Genomic DNA, 15,986 nt, shown 5'->3' with positions numbered 1-15,986 from the left:
GTAGCAGTATGCTATAAACAGAGTTGAGTGACCCCACAACCAACAGGTCAGATCAAAGCTCAGATGGCCTGCCACATCCAGTCACGGATGACAATGAAGAACAATAAGAAGGCTCCACAAACCTCCCCAACCTCATTGATGGAGGAGCTCAGCACATCAGTGTAAAAGACAAGGCTGAAGCATGGTTATGGTTGTTGAAGGCCAATCATCAGCTCAAAGACTTTGCTGCAGGGGTTTGTAAACTGAACCATCTTCAGCTCCTTCATCAATAACCAATAACAACATAAGGTCAAACGTAGGGATATTGCTGGTGATTGCACACTGTTCAGTACCATTTGTAACTCCTCAAATACTGAAGCAGTCAATGCATTCATGCAGCAAGATCTGGACAACATTCAGGCTTGGGCTAATAAGTGGTAAGTTGCAGTTGCGTCGTACAAGTGTCAGGCAATGACCATTTCCAACCAGAGAGAATCCAACATTCTCACCTGACGTTCAAAGGCATTTCCATTGCAAAATTCCCATTGTCACCTCCCTGGGGTTACCATTGATCAGAAACCTAACTGGGCCAGTGATTTGCAGTGACACAAAATTTCAAAGTATTGTGAATTATGAGGAGGAAAGAAGAAATAGGCAGGCCGGTGGAATCGACAGACACGAGGCAGATGAAATTTAATGCAGAGGAGTGTGAAGTGATGCAAAGAGGAAAGGCAATATAAAATACAGGGGTGCAGAACCAGAGGGACCTGGAATGGTTATATGTACAGATCAATAAACATGGCAGTGTGGGTGGAGAAAGCAGTCATTAAAACATAGAGGAGCCTGGGCTTCATAAATAGAGGTATCGAGTACAAAAGCAAGAAGGTTTTTTAAAATTCATTTACGGGATGTGGGTGTTACTGGTTCGGCCAGCATTTATTGCCCATCCCAAGTTGTCCTTCAGAAGGTGGTGGTAAGTTGCCTTCTTGAACCACTGCAGTCCTTCAGATGTAGGCACACCCACTGTGCTGTGAGAAAGGGAGATCCAGGATTTTGCCCCAGCGACAACGAAGGAACGGCGATATATTTCCAAATCAGGATGGTGAGTGACTTGGAGGGGAATTTCCAGGTGGTGGGGTTCCCAGGTATCTGCTGCTCTTGCCCTTCTAGATAGTAGTGGTCGTGGGTTTGGAATGTGTTCTCTAAGGAGCCTTGGTGAGTTACTGCAGTGCACCCTGTAGATGGTACACACGGTTGCCACTGTTCGTCGGTGGTGGAGTGTTTGAATGTTTGTGGAAGGAGGAACGATCAAGCGGGCTGCTTTGTCCGGGATGGTGTTGAGCTGCTCGAGTGTTGTTGGAGCTGCACTCATCCAGGCAAGTGGACAGTATTCCATTGCACTCCTGACCTGCCTTGCAGATGGTGGACAGGCATTGTGGGGTCAGGAGGTGAGTTACTCGCCGTAGGATTCCAAGCCTTTGACCTGCCCTGGTAGCCACAGTATTAATGTGGCTTGTCCAGTTCAGTTTCTGATCAATGGTAACCCCCAGGATGTTACAATGAACTTTATAAAGCACTGGTTCAGCCTCAACTAGTGTCCTCTGTCCCAGTTTAGGAAGAATGTAAAAGCATCAGAGAGAGTACATTTACAGGAATAGTTCCAGGAATGAGAGACTTTGGTTACCTGGGTAAATTGGCAACATGCTGGACTGTTCTCCTTAGAGAAGAGGAGAGATTTGGTCGAGGTGTTCCAAATCATGAGGCGACTTGCACAATCGCCAAAGAGCACAGGGCACTAATTTAAAGTGATTGACATTTTTTTAATGTAGCAAGCGGTTCGGATCTGGAATGTCCTGCCTAAGAGTGCGGTTGAGACAGATTCAATCTTGGCTTTCAGCGGGCAATTGGTTAAGCACCTGAAGAGAAGCGATCTGAAAAGCTATGGAGAAAAGGCAGGGGAGCGAGACCAGAACTGAATACAGTATTCCAGATGTGGTCTCACCAAGGTCCTCTATAATTGTAGTCAGACTTATTTACTCTTGTACTTCATTCATTTTGGAATAAAGGCTAATATACATTTTGCTTCCCTAATTGCATGTTGGACCTGCAACTTAACTTTCTGTGGTAAGTGTGCATGGACCCTCTGAACATGAACACTTGCAAGTCTATCACTGTTTAAAAAATAATTTTCTTTTCTACTTTTCCCACCAAAGTGGATAACATCACATTTCTCTGCATTATATTTCATCTGCCACATTCTTCCACATTCACTCAACTTGGCTATTCCCTTTGCCGCATCTTTACATCCTCCTCAAAGTTTACTTTCCCTTCAATCATTGCTACCAGCAGCAAAGTTGGAAACATTACCCTGGGTATTCTCAATTCAGTCATTGAGAAAGATTGTAACTAGTTGAGGTCCGGGCAAGGAACCTTGATTCTTAACTAGTTACAGCTTGCCAACCTGAAGATTATCCTTTTGTTTCTACTCTGTGTTCTGCCCATTAACCAACTAACTTAATGTCAAAAAGGCATTCTGACAGAATGGATGATATCAAATAGTCGACAAAAGGGATGGAGAGTTAGAACTGGATGTTGTCAATATGCATGTGAAAGCTGACCCTGCACTTATAGATGACTTTCCCAAGAGTCAGTTAGTGGGCAAGGAAGAGGGAGAATATCTAGGATCAATCTTTCAGCGATTCCCTTAGCACTGATGGCAACAAGGAGCTGCCAACCTCTGACTGGCCTGCAGCGATTGGGGAAGATGGGGGCAGGGGGATGGGGCTGGAAGGGGATTTCTGTCCATGGGGCTCTGCTCTTCACCTAAGTGCCTGATTGACACTTAATACCAGCAGGCCTTCCCGAATAAGGAATGCCTCTCGAGTTGGCAGTCAAGTCCCCATCACCTGGATTAAATTCCACCCCAAGAGCAGAGGAAGAAGAGCTTGAAGAAGCGATAACTGTGCTGAAAAGGGGGCTGGAACAGTCTGCTTCGCTCGGGATAATCTGAGGCAACAAGCAGCTTTGGAAAAGTGAACTTCACGAGTGCTTGACTTGGGCAACACAAATCTGGCCATCGGTGACGAGAATGGAGATAATATCCAAAAATGGATAGCCAAATAGCAGCAGTGGAATGACGTCAAGATGTAAACAGGGTAAGAATGAAGAAGCAACTCCGTGTAAATTAGCTGGTAATGAAATGCCCCATGTTTTCATCGTCTCATTTAAATGCATGACCATTTTTATAGAGGTGATTCTGTCACCTGCTTGAAGAAAATAACAGTAAACCACGTGGTCAATAAATTGCGAGTGAAAGATCGCAGCCCCATTCCCAGGTCCTCTTATCCAAATCGGAATTGCCCAAAAATCTGGCAGGAAAATTTTACTTCCTCTTTCCAGTACCATATTTTAACATCAATTGTTTTATTTTCATGGGACGTGAGCATCTCTGGGCCAGGTCCAGAGTTTGTTGCCCAAACCTATTTGTCCTTGAGAAACTAGCCGTGAGCTGCCGATTTGAACGGCTGCGGTCCATGTGGTGCAGAGATACCCACGGTGCTGTTCGAGGGAGATCATGGTTTTTGACCCAGTGACTGGGAAGGAATGGCAAAGATGGTGCGTGGCTTGGAGGGGAACTTGCAAATGTCACCTGATGGTTTGACCTCGAGAAGCAAAAGGTTTTGTTCCCTGTGAATGGTTAATCATAAATTGTTCAGTTGACTAGATTAGACATGATTTATCATTATGGAATCATTGAATACTTACAGCACAGAAGGTTTCTATCTACTCTGTCACTTTGAATACTTCTATCAAATTTCCTCTCAAACTTTGATTCCTTAAGGAGAACAATCCACTTTATCCAAGCTATCCATGTAACTGAAACCCCTTATCCTTCAGCACGGTAGCCTTGTGGATAGCACAATTGCTTCACAGCTCCAGGGTCCCAGGTTCGATTCCCGGCTTGGGTCACTGTCTGTGCGGAGTCTGCACATCCTCCCCGTGTGTGCGTGGGTTTCCTCCGGGTGCTCCGGTTTCCTCCCACAGTCGAAAGATGTGCAGGTTAGGTGGATTGGCCATGATAAATTGCCCTTAGTGTCCAAAATTGCCCTTAGTGTTGGGTGGGGTTACTGGGTTATGGGGATAGGGTGGAAGTGTTGACCTTGGGTTGGGTGCTCTTTCCAGGAGCTGGCGCAGACTCGATGGGCCGTATAGCCTCCTTCTGCATTGTAAATTCTATGTTCTATCCCTGGAAACATTCTCATCAATCTTTTCTGCATCCTCTCTAAAGCCTTCACATTCTTCTTATAATGCAGTACCCGGTGTCATGATATTCAAGTGAACATCACAGCACATACACACATACATAATGATAGACAGAGCAACGGACCAATTAGCACACATAACACGACAGCCAATCAAAGACAAGAGCATACACAGTACAAAACAAGAAACATGACACTTCCTGGGCAGTCCATCAGGAGACGGCACAGGGCAAGGACCTCAAAGCCAGGCACTCACACAGTCACCACGTGCTGAGTACCAAGTTTGTAATATAAATAGTTTAAAGGAATAAAACTGCATTGTACCAATCGCAACCGTGTTGGTTCGTCTGTATCTCAGAGCACCCAACATTTCATGGTACCAGAAGTGAATCAAAACCTACCCATAAATCTGCCATCCTGCGCCATGGACACCGTTAACACACCGCAGCCGTTGCAAGTCGCTGGGAACCTTGGCATAAATTGGACGCTGTTCAAGCAGCGCTTCAAACTCTTTATGGAAGCCAACGAAAAACAGGGCACCTCGTACAAAAGGAAGATCGCCATCCTCCTCACCACCGCAGGTCAGCACGCCATCCATGTCTACAACTCCCTGGTGTTCGCGGAAGGAGAGGACAAATCTAAATATGACATGGTCCTCCTCAAGCTCGACTAACACTTCAACGTTGAGGTCAACGAGAGCTTTGATAGGTATGTCTTCCAGCAGCGCCTGCAAGGTAAGGACGCCTGCAAGGTAAGGATGAGCTCTTTCAGTCCTTCCTGACGCATCTCCGCATACTCGCTCAGTCCTGCGGTTACGACACCACCTCAGAGTCCATGATCCGGGACCAGATCGTTTTTGGGGTTGCCTCTGGCAGCCTACGCCAGTAGCTTCTAAAAATAAGAGGCCTGACCTTAGCATCTGCAGTTGAAGCCTGTGTCCTGCACGAGAACGCAACTAGCCGCTATGCCCAATTTAAGGTGACCGAATCGGCGCGGAGGGGGTCCTACTCGACCGGATCGGCGAGCCAGGTGCCCCACGAGGCCAAACGGTTCCAGGCGATCGAGTTTCTCCCGGCCTGCGGCTCGGACGAGGGCGGCCGTTTTGCACGCTTTTCGAGGCCTCCCGCGCTTGTGTGCGGCGAAACCTACGGCAACACTGAGAGACGTGATGCGCAGGCGCGCTCGACGCAAGACCGAACTGTACGTCGTGGAGCTGCACATTTAAAAGGGCAATGTCCCGCAAAAATCCAACAATGCCTACGCTGTGGCAAGGTGGGCCACCATGCTGCTTACTGTCGAGCGGCTCAACCTGTTGATCTTCCGCATCTCCGACAACCTCGCAAGAACGTGCCGACCATTCAGCCTCCACATTACGACATCCAAACCGATGACACAGATGACCAAGACGCCTTCCGGGTTGTGGTCATTGATGCGAACCGGGTCAACACAATCAATCCGGGTGATGAATGGAGTGCCACCCTGAAGGTCAACCGATCGCCGATCACTTTCCGCCTGGACACTGGCACCTCTGCCAACCTCATAGCATGGTCCACCTTCTACGCCATGAGGGTCAGACCACCAATCCGGCCGTCCCGGTGCAGGATGGTCGACTACAACGGGAACGCTATCCCGGCTTTGGGATCCTGCCAGCTCCAGGTGACACATAACACACACTCTCGTTCGAGATAGTCGGCTCATCGAAGGACTCCCTGCTGGGCGCACAGGCATACAAAGGCTCTCCACCTCGTGCACGAGTCCACTCTCTCTCTCCAGACGGCATATCTGAATTCCCGGATGCAGAGTTCAACGCACAGCTCCAATCGCTCCTCGCCCTCAACCAGGAGGCATTCGAGGTCATGGGAACACTGCCATACACCTACCGAATTCGCCTCAAACCGGACGCCATCCCGGTCATTCACGCACCTCTCAGGGTTCCTGCGCCACTTAAAGACTGCCTCAAGCAGCAGCTGCAGGATCTCCAGGACCAAGGGGTCCTATCCAGGTTCACGGAGCCCACGCTGTGGGTCAGCTCCATGGTGTGTGTCAAGAAGCCCTCCGGCGAGCTCCGCATCTGTATTGAACCCAAAGACCTCAATATTAATATCATGAGGGAACATTATCCCATACCCAAATGGGAGGAGATCACCAGTGAAATGGCCCAGGCGAAAATATTTACGAAACTGGATGCTTCTGAGGGGTTTTGGCAGATCCAACTCGATCCCTCCTGCCGAAAGCTATGCACCTTCAACACCCCTTTCGGCAGGTTCTGCTACAACCGGATGCCATTTGGCATCACCTCGGCATCCGAGGTCTTTCATAGGATCATGGAGCAGATGATGGAAGGCATCGAAGGCGTGCGCGTATATGTGGACGACGTCACCATCTGGTCCACCACACCACAGGAGCACATATATCGTCTCCAACGCGTTTTTGCCCGCATACGGGAAAACGGCCTGCGCCTCAACCGAGCCAAGTGTTCCTTTGGCCAGACCGAGTTGAAGTTCCTTGTGGACCATATCTCCAGATCAGGAGTCCGTCCGGATGCAGACAAGGTGAGCGCCATCACAGCCATGCCACAGTGGGCCGACAAGAAAGCAGTGCTACGCTTCCTTGGCATGGTCAACTTCCTGGGGAAGTTCATTCCCAACCTTGCCTCCCACACGACAGCTCTGCACCACCTCGTCAAAAAGTCCACGGAGTTCCAGTGGCAGCACACACACCAGATGGAAAGGGAGGAGCTCAAACTCAAACTCACCACTGCACCGGTATTGGCGTTCTTTGACACGTCTCGTGCCACCAAAATCTCGACTGATGCCAGCCAATCCGGCATTGGAGCAGTGCTCCTGCAGAGGGATGACACGGCATCATGGGCCCCAGTTGCCTATGCATCGCGAGCCATGACCCCCACAGAGCAGCGCTACGCGCAGATCGAAAAGGAGTGCCTGGGCTTGCTAACCGGTTTAGACAAGTTCCATGATTATGTATATGGTCTTCCCCGGTTCACTGTCGAAACTGACCACCGCCCCCTGGTCAGCATAATAAACAAGGACCTGAACGAGATGACCCCTCGCCTCCAGCGCATCCTACTTAAACTCAGGAGGTACGACTTTCAACTGGTCTTCACCCCAGGGAAGGAACTCATTGTTGCGGATGCCCTATCCAGAGCAGTGAGCACGCCGCCAGATGTGGAGGGGTTCGTATGTCAGGTCGAGGCACAGGTGGCTTTCACATCGGCAGATCTGCCAGCTGACGACTCCAGTCTGGCCCGTATTCGCCGAGAGACTGCGGCCGACCCCCTTCTGCAGCGAGTGATGCGCCACATGACGGGAAGGTGGCTCAAAGAGCGGTGCCCGCAGTTCTACAATGTCCAAGATGACCTGGCCGTCATTGATGGCGTCCTTCTCAAGCTGGACCGGATTGTGATGCTGCACAGCATGCGCAAGCTGGTTCTCGACCAACTACACAAAGGCCACTTGGGGGTCGAGAAGTGCAGACGGAGGGCCCGAGAGGTGGTATACTGGCCGGGCATCAGTGACGATATTGCCAACATGGTGCTCAACTGTACAACCTGCCAAAGGTTTCAGCCGGCACAACCTCCTGAAACGCTTCTGCCTCATGGGCTGGTGACATCCCCCTGGGCGAAGGTGGGTGTGGACCTATTTCACGCGCTCGGCAGGGACTATGTCATCATAGTTGACTACTTCTCCAACTGCCCAGAAGTCATATACCTGCCCGATTTGACATCGTCTGCTGTCATCAGGGCCTGCAAAGACACCTTTGCTCGCCACGACATTCCGATGACTGTCATGTCGGACAATGGGCCCTTATTCGCCAGCCAGGAATGGTCATTGTTTGCTGCCTCGTATGGCTTCACACACGTGACGTCTAGCCCTCTGCACCCCCAGTCCAATGGAAAGGCGGAGAAGGGCGTTCACATTGCCAAGCGGCTCCTCTGCAAGGCTGCTGCTGCCGGGTCAGACTTCTGCCTCGCCCTGCTGGCCTATTGCTCGGCCCCACTAGCCACTGGTCTCTCACCAGCACAGCTGCTGATGGGTCGCGCCCTCAGGACAACTGTGCCTTCCATCCTGGCACCAACAATAGACCATGCTCCGGTACTGCATAGGATGCAACTGCAGCGCGGTCGCCAGAAGAGGTCATATGACACGCGGCCAACTGATCTTCCCGCCCTGGCCCCTGGAGACGACGTCCGCATCCACCTACCAGAAGGTGGCTGGTCAGCACCTGCTGAAGTTCTCCGACGCGTGGCTCCCCACTCGTTCCTGGTCCCTTGCATGCCTGATGGATCCGTGCGTAGGCGCAATCGCCGGGCGCTTCACCTACTTCCACGCTCGCAACGAGACCTTACACTGATGCCGTGTCCTCCTGTGGTTCCTGATAGCAACTTCGTGGAGCTGCCTGCTACCATGCCCCTTCCGTCGCCACCCGTGGCCAGGCCCGCACCTCAGCTGGTGGTTCCCGACCCACCCTTGAGGCGGTCAACCCGAATTCGTCGCCCACCGACTAGACTGGACTTAAGAGACTGTTTACACGTTGAACTCATGCAACCACTGTTTTAACATGTCTATGTTCTTCTCGTTACAGGCATTTGTTTTATCGTTCCACATTTCCACGTTTTTTTGTTGTTGTTCTGGTACAACCTCGTTAGTATGTCACACTCAACATTGCCCCTTGTATATACTTAAGCCCCATGTACATGCTGTAAATATTACACACACACATTTAGCTGCACTCAGTACACATTTCTATTTATAACCACGTAGGCACATAATCTTGTAAAAAAGGGGGGATGTCACGATATTCAAGTGAACATCACAGCACGTACACACAGACATAATGATAGACAGAGCAACGGACCAATTAGCACACATAACACAACAGCCAATCACAGAGAAGAGCATACACAGTATAAAACAAGAAACACGACACTTCCTGGGCAGTCCATCAGGAGACGGCACAGGGCAAGGACCTCAAAGCCAGACACTCACACAGTCACCACGTGCTGAGTACCAAGTTTGTTATATAAATAGTTTAAAGGAATAAAACTGCGTTGTACCAATCGCAACCGTGTTGGTTCGTCTGTATCTCAGAGCACCCAACACTTCACCTGGAATTGGACACAATGATCCAGTTCAGTTAAGGCAGCATCAGGGTTCTATAAAGGTTCATCATAACTTCCTCTATTTATAAAGTCCAGAATCATATGCAGAGGTGCACTTACAATGAAACACACAGCACATCAGTGCGAGGCCCTGGCCAATGGGGGGGGGGGGGGGCCATACTGAGAGGTGATGGTGGTGTGGGAGCACCAATCAAAGCCTGTAGCTCTGAATTTGCTGATAGACCCAAATGAGCCTATCAGCAGGCAATACAGAACATGGGCTCTGATTGATGGACTCCACTTTAGAGCTGGAAAACAGTTTGTCAGGTGTTGAGAGATTGAGGAGACTTAGAGCACTTCAGACGGATCTCCTGAATTGGTGCGAGGTTTCTGGACCTTCATTGAGTGAAGCTGCAGCCAGATTCCTGACATTCGACCCGGTGGGCAGCCTGAGGCAAAAATGACGTCACGAACCTAACTTCAGGGTTCAAGTCTGCAAAGTTTTCAGTGAGGTGGGGCTGGCCAATGGCCATTGAGGGGTGCAGCAAGGTGTTTCTTGACCTCCAGGCCAATGTTAAGGTGGGCAGATGGGGCAACCAACCAAAGGACAGAAGCCAGGCCAGATAAAGCCAGCAGCCAACCAGGACCTTACGTGGCCACTCGAACAAGAGCCGAGAGGGGAGATGCAAAGGCCAGGCAAGCGCCGGCATTGTGGTTCCTGGGGGGGTCACTCGACCAGTGTCTGAAGCCAGGGCTGGGCAGCAACCGGACAGGGCAGCGAGAGAGCAGAGGCCAGGCCAGATAGCCAGCAGCTGCAGCCAGGCAGCCAGCCAGGAGCACACACTGACCTCAGGGCTCGAGGTTCGGCCATCCAAGCGAAAGGTATAAGCAGGCGGGATGTGCCGGAGCAAGGCAGGCACCAGTGGTGCTGTTTTCGGGGAATGGGCGACTAGAGGCCAGGTTGGGGAGTGAGTGGGCTGGGCAGCAACCAATTGCGCTCTGGAATATCAACTTGGAAATCAGTTAGTTTTCATTCAAAACAAGGTCCAGTTGTTATCGTCTACAAAGCAACAGCATTGTCCATGCTGTGTTCCAATTCCGTGAATTCTCCTATTTGGGACTCTGCAGGGAAAGCTTCAATGGGGCATTCTACCGTTTACCTTTGATAAAGACCTTCCAGTTTTGTGTCAAGATGTGATAATTTCTCTGAGGTGTCGATCTGCAGTTCCATCTACTGGGGGTTAACTACCCCCGGCTTTACAGGTGATGGGGGATGTCACCTGCTGGCTTTCACCCAGAGATTCCACTGTTTGAAAAGCAAGGGGAATTTTCACTTTTGGGAACTTGTCCGAGAATTCTGCCATTTGACAGCCACAGTCAGATTCTACTACCGGGTGGTGCAAAGGCCAGGCAGACGGCGGCATTGTGGTTCTTGGGGAGGAGCTGCCAGCGGGGCGACTCGACCAGTCCCTGACGCCAGGGCTAAGAGTGAGAGAGCTGGGCAGCAACCGGACCGGGCAGCGAGAGAGCAGAGGCCAGGCCAGAGAGCCAGCAGATGAAGCCTGGCAGCCTGCCAGGGGCTGGAGGTTCGGCCACCCGGGCTGACAGGAAATTCCAGTATCGTTTCTGTCCCTGTTTCTTCCCCAACAAACAATCCATCCTCTTGGGAGTCGACATACAATTCCACTTGGCATTCCTCAAGTTTTCAGTTGGATGGGGATTCCCGTGGTTTTGTTTCTGCTGGGCGCTCCATTACTACAGCACCCACCAAATGAGGTTCAACTGGTGTGGACCCGGCTTGAGAATCAATAAAAAGCAGCTCAGTCCATTCGGACATTTCAACCACAATGTTTTGCAGGATTTGAATTCTTGGGAATAATTTTGGTTTGAATGCGCAGTCTCTTTGCATGATGACACATTGGAGATGTGTTTTTGGCACAGTGTTTTGAAACCTTACTGAATTTGCCAATGCTTCGGCTGTACTTATCATGGAGGCCGGGGGCGGGATTCTCTGATCCTGAGGCTAAGTGTTGACGCCGTCGTAAGCGCTGTCAACAGGCCCCCAGGATCAGTGATCCTGCGCTTCACAGGGGGCCAGCACGGCAATGGAGCGACTCACGCAGCTCCAGCTGCCAATACTGGTGTCAAACAGGTGCCGCGGGTCTGCACATGCGCGAACTAGCGCATGCGTGCTCGTTGCCTTCTCCGCGCCGGCCCCGACTCAACATGGCGGAGAGCTACAGGGGCCTGGCGTGGAGTAAAATAGGCCCCCACCAGGAGAAGCCGGCCCGCCGATTGGTAGGCCCCGATCGCGGGCCAGGCCACGGTGGAGGCCCCCCCCCTCCGCACTGGGGTCGGATGCCGCCCCCCCCCCAGGGCCGCGCCCCCCCCCCCCCCCCCCCCCCCCCGCAGGATAAACGCTGAGGTCCAGCCGGATAGGACCACTTGTGAACGGTGCCGGTGGGACTCGGCCTATCTTGGCGGCCACTCGGTCCAACGTGCTCGGAGAATCGCCGGGGGGCCGCGCAGACTGACCCCTGACCGACGCCGTGCCGACTGCGGCAGCGCCAATTCTCTGGTCTCCGGAGAATCGACGGACCAGCGTCGGTGGGTTCCTGGCTGGCTGACCTTTCATACAACATGCTTACCAGCCATGTAGTTGCGGGGGAGCTCATACTCCTCGAGCCACACGGGGAAAGCAATCGACCCACCCATGTGCGGGTGCAGGTTATTACAGTGCCTAGGCACACCTAGGTCTAGATTATTGTCAAGCAAGGCAAGTGGTCCTTGTAGTGATCTGTACATCTGTCCATACATCTGCACATACACCAGGGACTGCAGACAAATGTAACAGCCACTAGAGGGCATCAGAGATGGGTATAAAGTGTCCAGCCCAAGGCAGGATCCACCTCTTTCAGAAGCACAGGGCTAGGGAGCAGCAGAGACAGCTCAGCATAGGCAGCTTACCTTAGCTTCACTGGTCATACCTCTTGACTGTATTATATCTGGTTAAGCTCTGGAAACAGAACAAACCCATTGAATAAAGTATTTGTGTTAACTGGAAGTCTACAATCTTTATTCAGACTTAGAGAATAATATAGTCCTCATATAGACTCTGTTAACTTTGTCTCAGATTATTGTCTCTAACAGTTTTCCACCCACCAATATTGAACTGCCTGACCTGTAATTGCTACCTTTATCCTTTTATCAGTTTTAAAGAAGGGTGTTAATATTTGTAATTCTTCAGTCCTGTTTCCCCCCCCCCCCACCCTGCACGCCACCTTCCCCCTCCATTTTTGTTGATAGGCTGTCATCCAACATCTAACAGTTAATCCTACTGACCCCCACAGCTACCTTGACTATAGTTCATCTTACCCTCCTTCCTGTAAGGATTCTATTCCATTTTTCCAGCACTTGTGTTGATCTGTTCTGTTGATGCCACTTTCCATATGAGTGCTTTCTCTTTCGTCTGAGGATTCTCCTCCACCACGGTTGACAGGACCCTCCACTATGTCCATCCCATTTCCCGCACGCTGCCTGCACCCCTTCTAGAATTACAATAGCGACCCTTTTACCCTCACAATCTACCCCAACAGCTTCACAACAGATCATCCTTCGCTATTTCTGCAAATGCATCATTCCCTCCCTTTTCAGCATTCCAAGGTTCTGTGACACTCTTGTCCAGCCTACTGTCACCTCCAACACCACCTCCCTTTCCCATAGTACCTTACCATGCAAGCACAGGAGATACAGCACATGCCCTTTCACCTCCTACCTTCCCACCGTCTAGGGTAGCAAACGCTTTGTCCAGGCGAAAGAGAGTTGTTCTTTCAACTTGGAATATTGTGTTCACTACTCACAATACAGTGTCCTGTACGTTGCAGAGATTAAAAGCAGGTTGAATGATTGCACTGCTGAACACCTCTGTTCATTGCGCAGGTGTAAATTTGAGCTTCAGATTGGCTGCCATTTTAATTCTCTGCCCACTCCCACTCCCACCTGACTTTTGTCCTTGCTCTCCCAAACTGTTCCAATGAAGCTCATCAGAAACATGAGTAACAGTACCTGTCCTGTGCTGGACGTTTACATAGTTATACTGAAGTTCTAAATGCTTCTTTTCCTTCTAACTCTTTAAGGTAAAACTGTTAACGCTTTAAATCGCTTTGTCAGATGATTCCCTGGACAACTGCGTTCGCCCTTCTGGACAATTGCCGGGTAAACCCTTATGTGGGAACTTCGGCGAGGGATACATTGAGGAGAATCCGACGCTGGAGAGTCAGAAGGTTACGGGACATTTAATCGGCATCCCTCTCCACTGACACAACCGCACATATTTCCACCATTTTCTGTTTATACAGCAGATAGTAAGTTGCAAATGGTTTACCAACATACTGGATAGCTCCTTGCCAGTTCATCCTAAATCATTGGTTGCTCATTTCCATATCTTCCACAGGATGATGTTGCTGTAGCTTTACATAGTTGATGGTGATTATAGTTTTTTGAATTGTTTAATGATTAGAAATGATACCATTTGTAAAGTTTTGCTTCTCTCCCAGTCAAGATAATAGAAGAAGGCCACAAACTGTGCTGACAGTTTTATCCTTACAGTAGAAACCCCATTACAGCACAAAAATAATTATCCAGGATTGTTCAATATGTATAATTAGAAATAAGAACAAATTTTAATCAATACAATCATCCTCTACAGAAGGAATCACCATAATCACTGCAAATGGTGAAACACATGGCAGTTCTGAGGATGCACCAGCAGAGGGGACTAAAAGCAAAGAATTTTCACTTACTCTGTATTTAATATAGGTTTTCCTCTCCGTATATGCTTACAAAGGACCATTTCCTAAAAGATATTTCCAGTCGCAGACTGAATAAATGATATTTAAGCAACACACTCATTCATCATATTATTTCAAAATCTTTGCAGGCACAAACGTGTGTTGAAATGTTAATGATCAATGTATTCTGTTGTGGCAAAATATGAGCTTTTTATCTGCAATTTCTATGTCGCTGAATTCCCTAACACACCCATGTCAGTGCAGGTAAATGCAAGAGGAAACAAAAGAACATATAAAGGTTTGTGGTTTCAGCCATACTTGCGATACTGACAATAAATTATTTTTAAAAATGCAATTTTCTTTCTTCTTCATAAATTTAGAGTGCCCAATTCTTTCCCACTTAAGGGGCAATTTAGTGTGACCAATCCACCCATCCTGCACATCTCTAGGCTGTGGGGGTGGGACCCATGCAGACATGGGGAGAATGTGCAAACGGGGCCGGGATCGAAACTGGGACCTTAGCGGTGTAGGCAGCAGTGCTAACCACTGCACCATCGTGCCACCAGAAAAATGCAAATTGATTATAATTTTTCAAAAGATAAATGGTAAATGGATTTTCTGCTGTTCATTCATTTGTTTTTTTTGCCAGCAATCAACTCATTGCTGGACTTGACTTTTAAGTACTAAGACTGCAAATAACAAAAGCATCTTCTCACATTGTTTTTTTTCTTAAAAAAGCTCTGATTACGACCCTGTTAGGGACCATTGATGCTTAAAGAAGAAATCCAAAAACCAACAGAACGACACCACAAGATTTCAAATTTTTAAACAAAACCAAACTTTATTATGTATTAAAAAAAATTAAACAAAACAAGCACCACAAACTTAACACTCATAGAATCATAGAATTTACAGCGCAGAAGAAGGCCATTCGGCCCATCGAGTCTGCACCGGCTCTTGGAAAGAGCACCCTACCCAAGGTCCACACTTCCACCCTATCCCCATAACCCAGGAACCCCACCCAACACTAAGGGCAATTTTGGACACTAAGGGCAATTTATCATGGCCAATCCACCTAACCTGCACATCTTTGGACTGTGGGAGGAAACCGGAGCACCCGGAGGAAACCCACTCACACACGGGGCGAACATGCAGACTCTGCACAGACAGTGACCCAAGCCAGGAATCGAACCTGGGACCCTGGAGCTGTGAAGCAATTGTGCTAACCACAATGCTGCCGTGCTGCCATAAGAGGAACAACAGAAAGATTCCAGCTGAGGGGGGACAAACCTAGGTACCTACAACTCAAAAACTTCTTATGAAGGGAAACAAGGACATATCCACGACAACCACGACAATCACTGCGAGAGGACCTGTTGGACACGGACGTCCTAGGAGAAGGGAACTGTGGTGACGTGTACAGGAGACTACTAAGAGGGCCAATATCCAACTGGACGAGATGAGGGAGAAGTGGGAGGAGGACTTGGGATTTGAAATAGGGCAGGGATTCTGGAGCAAAACACTGCACAGGGCAAACTCAACATCCACTTGCGCAAGGCTAAGCTAATGCAGCTAAAAGTGGTACACAGAGCCCACTTCACCAGAACCTGAATGAGCAGGTTCTTCCTGGAGGTGGAGGACAAATGCGAATGGTGCCAAGGAGGCTTGGCCAACCACGTCCAGACCTGTTGGGTTTTGGACAGCCTTCTTGGAGGCAATGTCGAAGGTGGTGGGGATGAGGGTGGAGCCTTGGCCAAGAGTGATAGTCTTCGGGGTATCAGAAAAGCCAGAGCTCTTCATGGGGAGGAGGGCCGACACCCTTGCCTGTGCCTCCCT

General features: G+C 49.6%; 1 protein-coding gene across 2 annotated transcripts in view; it reads right to left on the bottom strand.

Moving 5' to 3' along the window:
* cyp2r1 (cytochrome P450, family 2, subfamily R, polypeptide 1) overlaps positions 1 to 15,986 on the bottom strand; it is a 51,863-nt gene that overhangs the window by 11,316 nt on the left and 24,561 nt on the right. The window lies entirely within an intron of this gene.

This window comes from Scyliorhinus torazame, chromosome 10, assembly GCF_047496885.1.
Source record: "Scyliorhinus torazame isolate Kashiwa2021f chromosome 10, sScyTor2.1, whole genome shotgun sequence".
In the NCBI taxonomy this organism is placed as follows: domain Eukaryota; kingdom Metazoa; phylum Chordata; class Chondrichthyes; order Carcharhiniformes; family Scyliorhinidae; genus Scyliorhinus; species Scyliorhinus torazame.
Note: the sequence above shows the minus strand (reverse complement) of the source record. Positions and strands in the feature narration are given on the sequence as shown.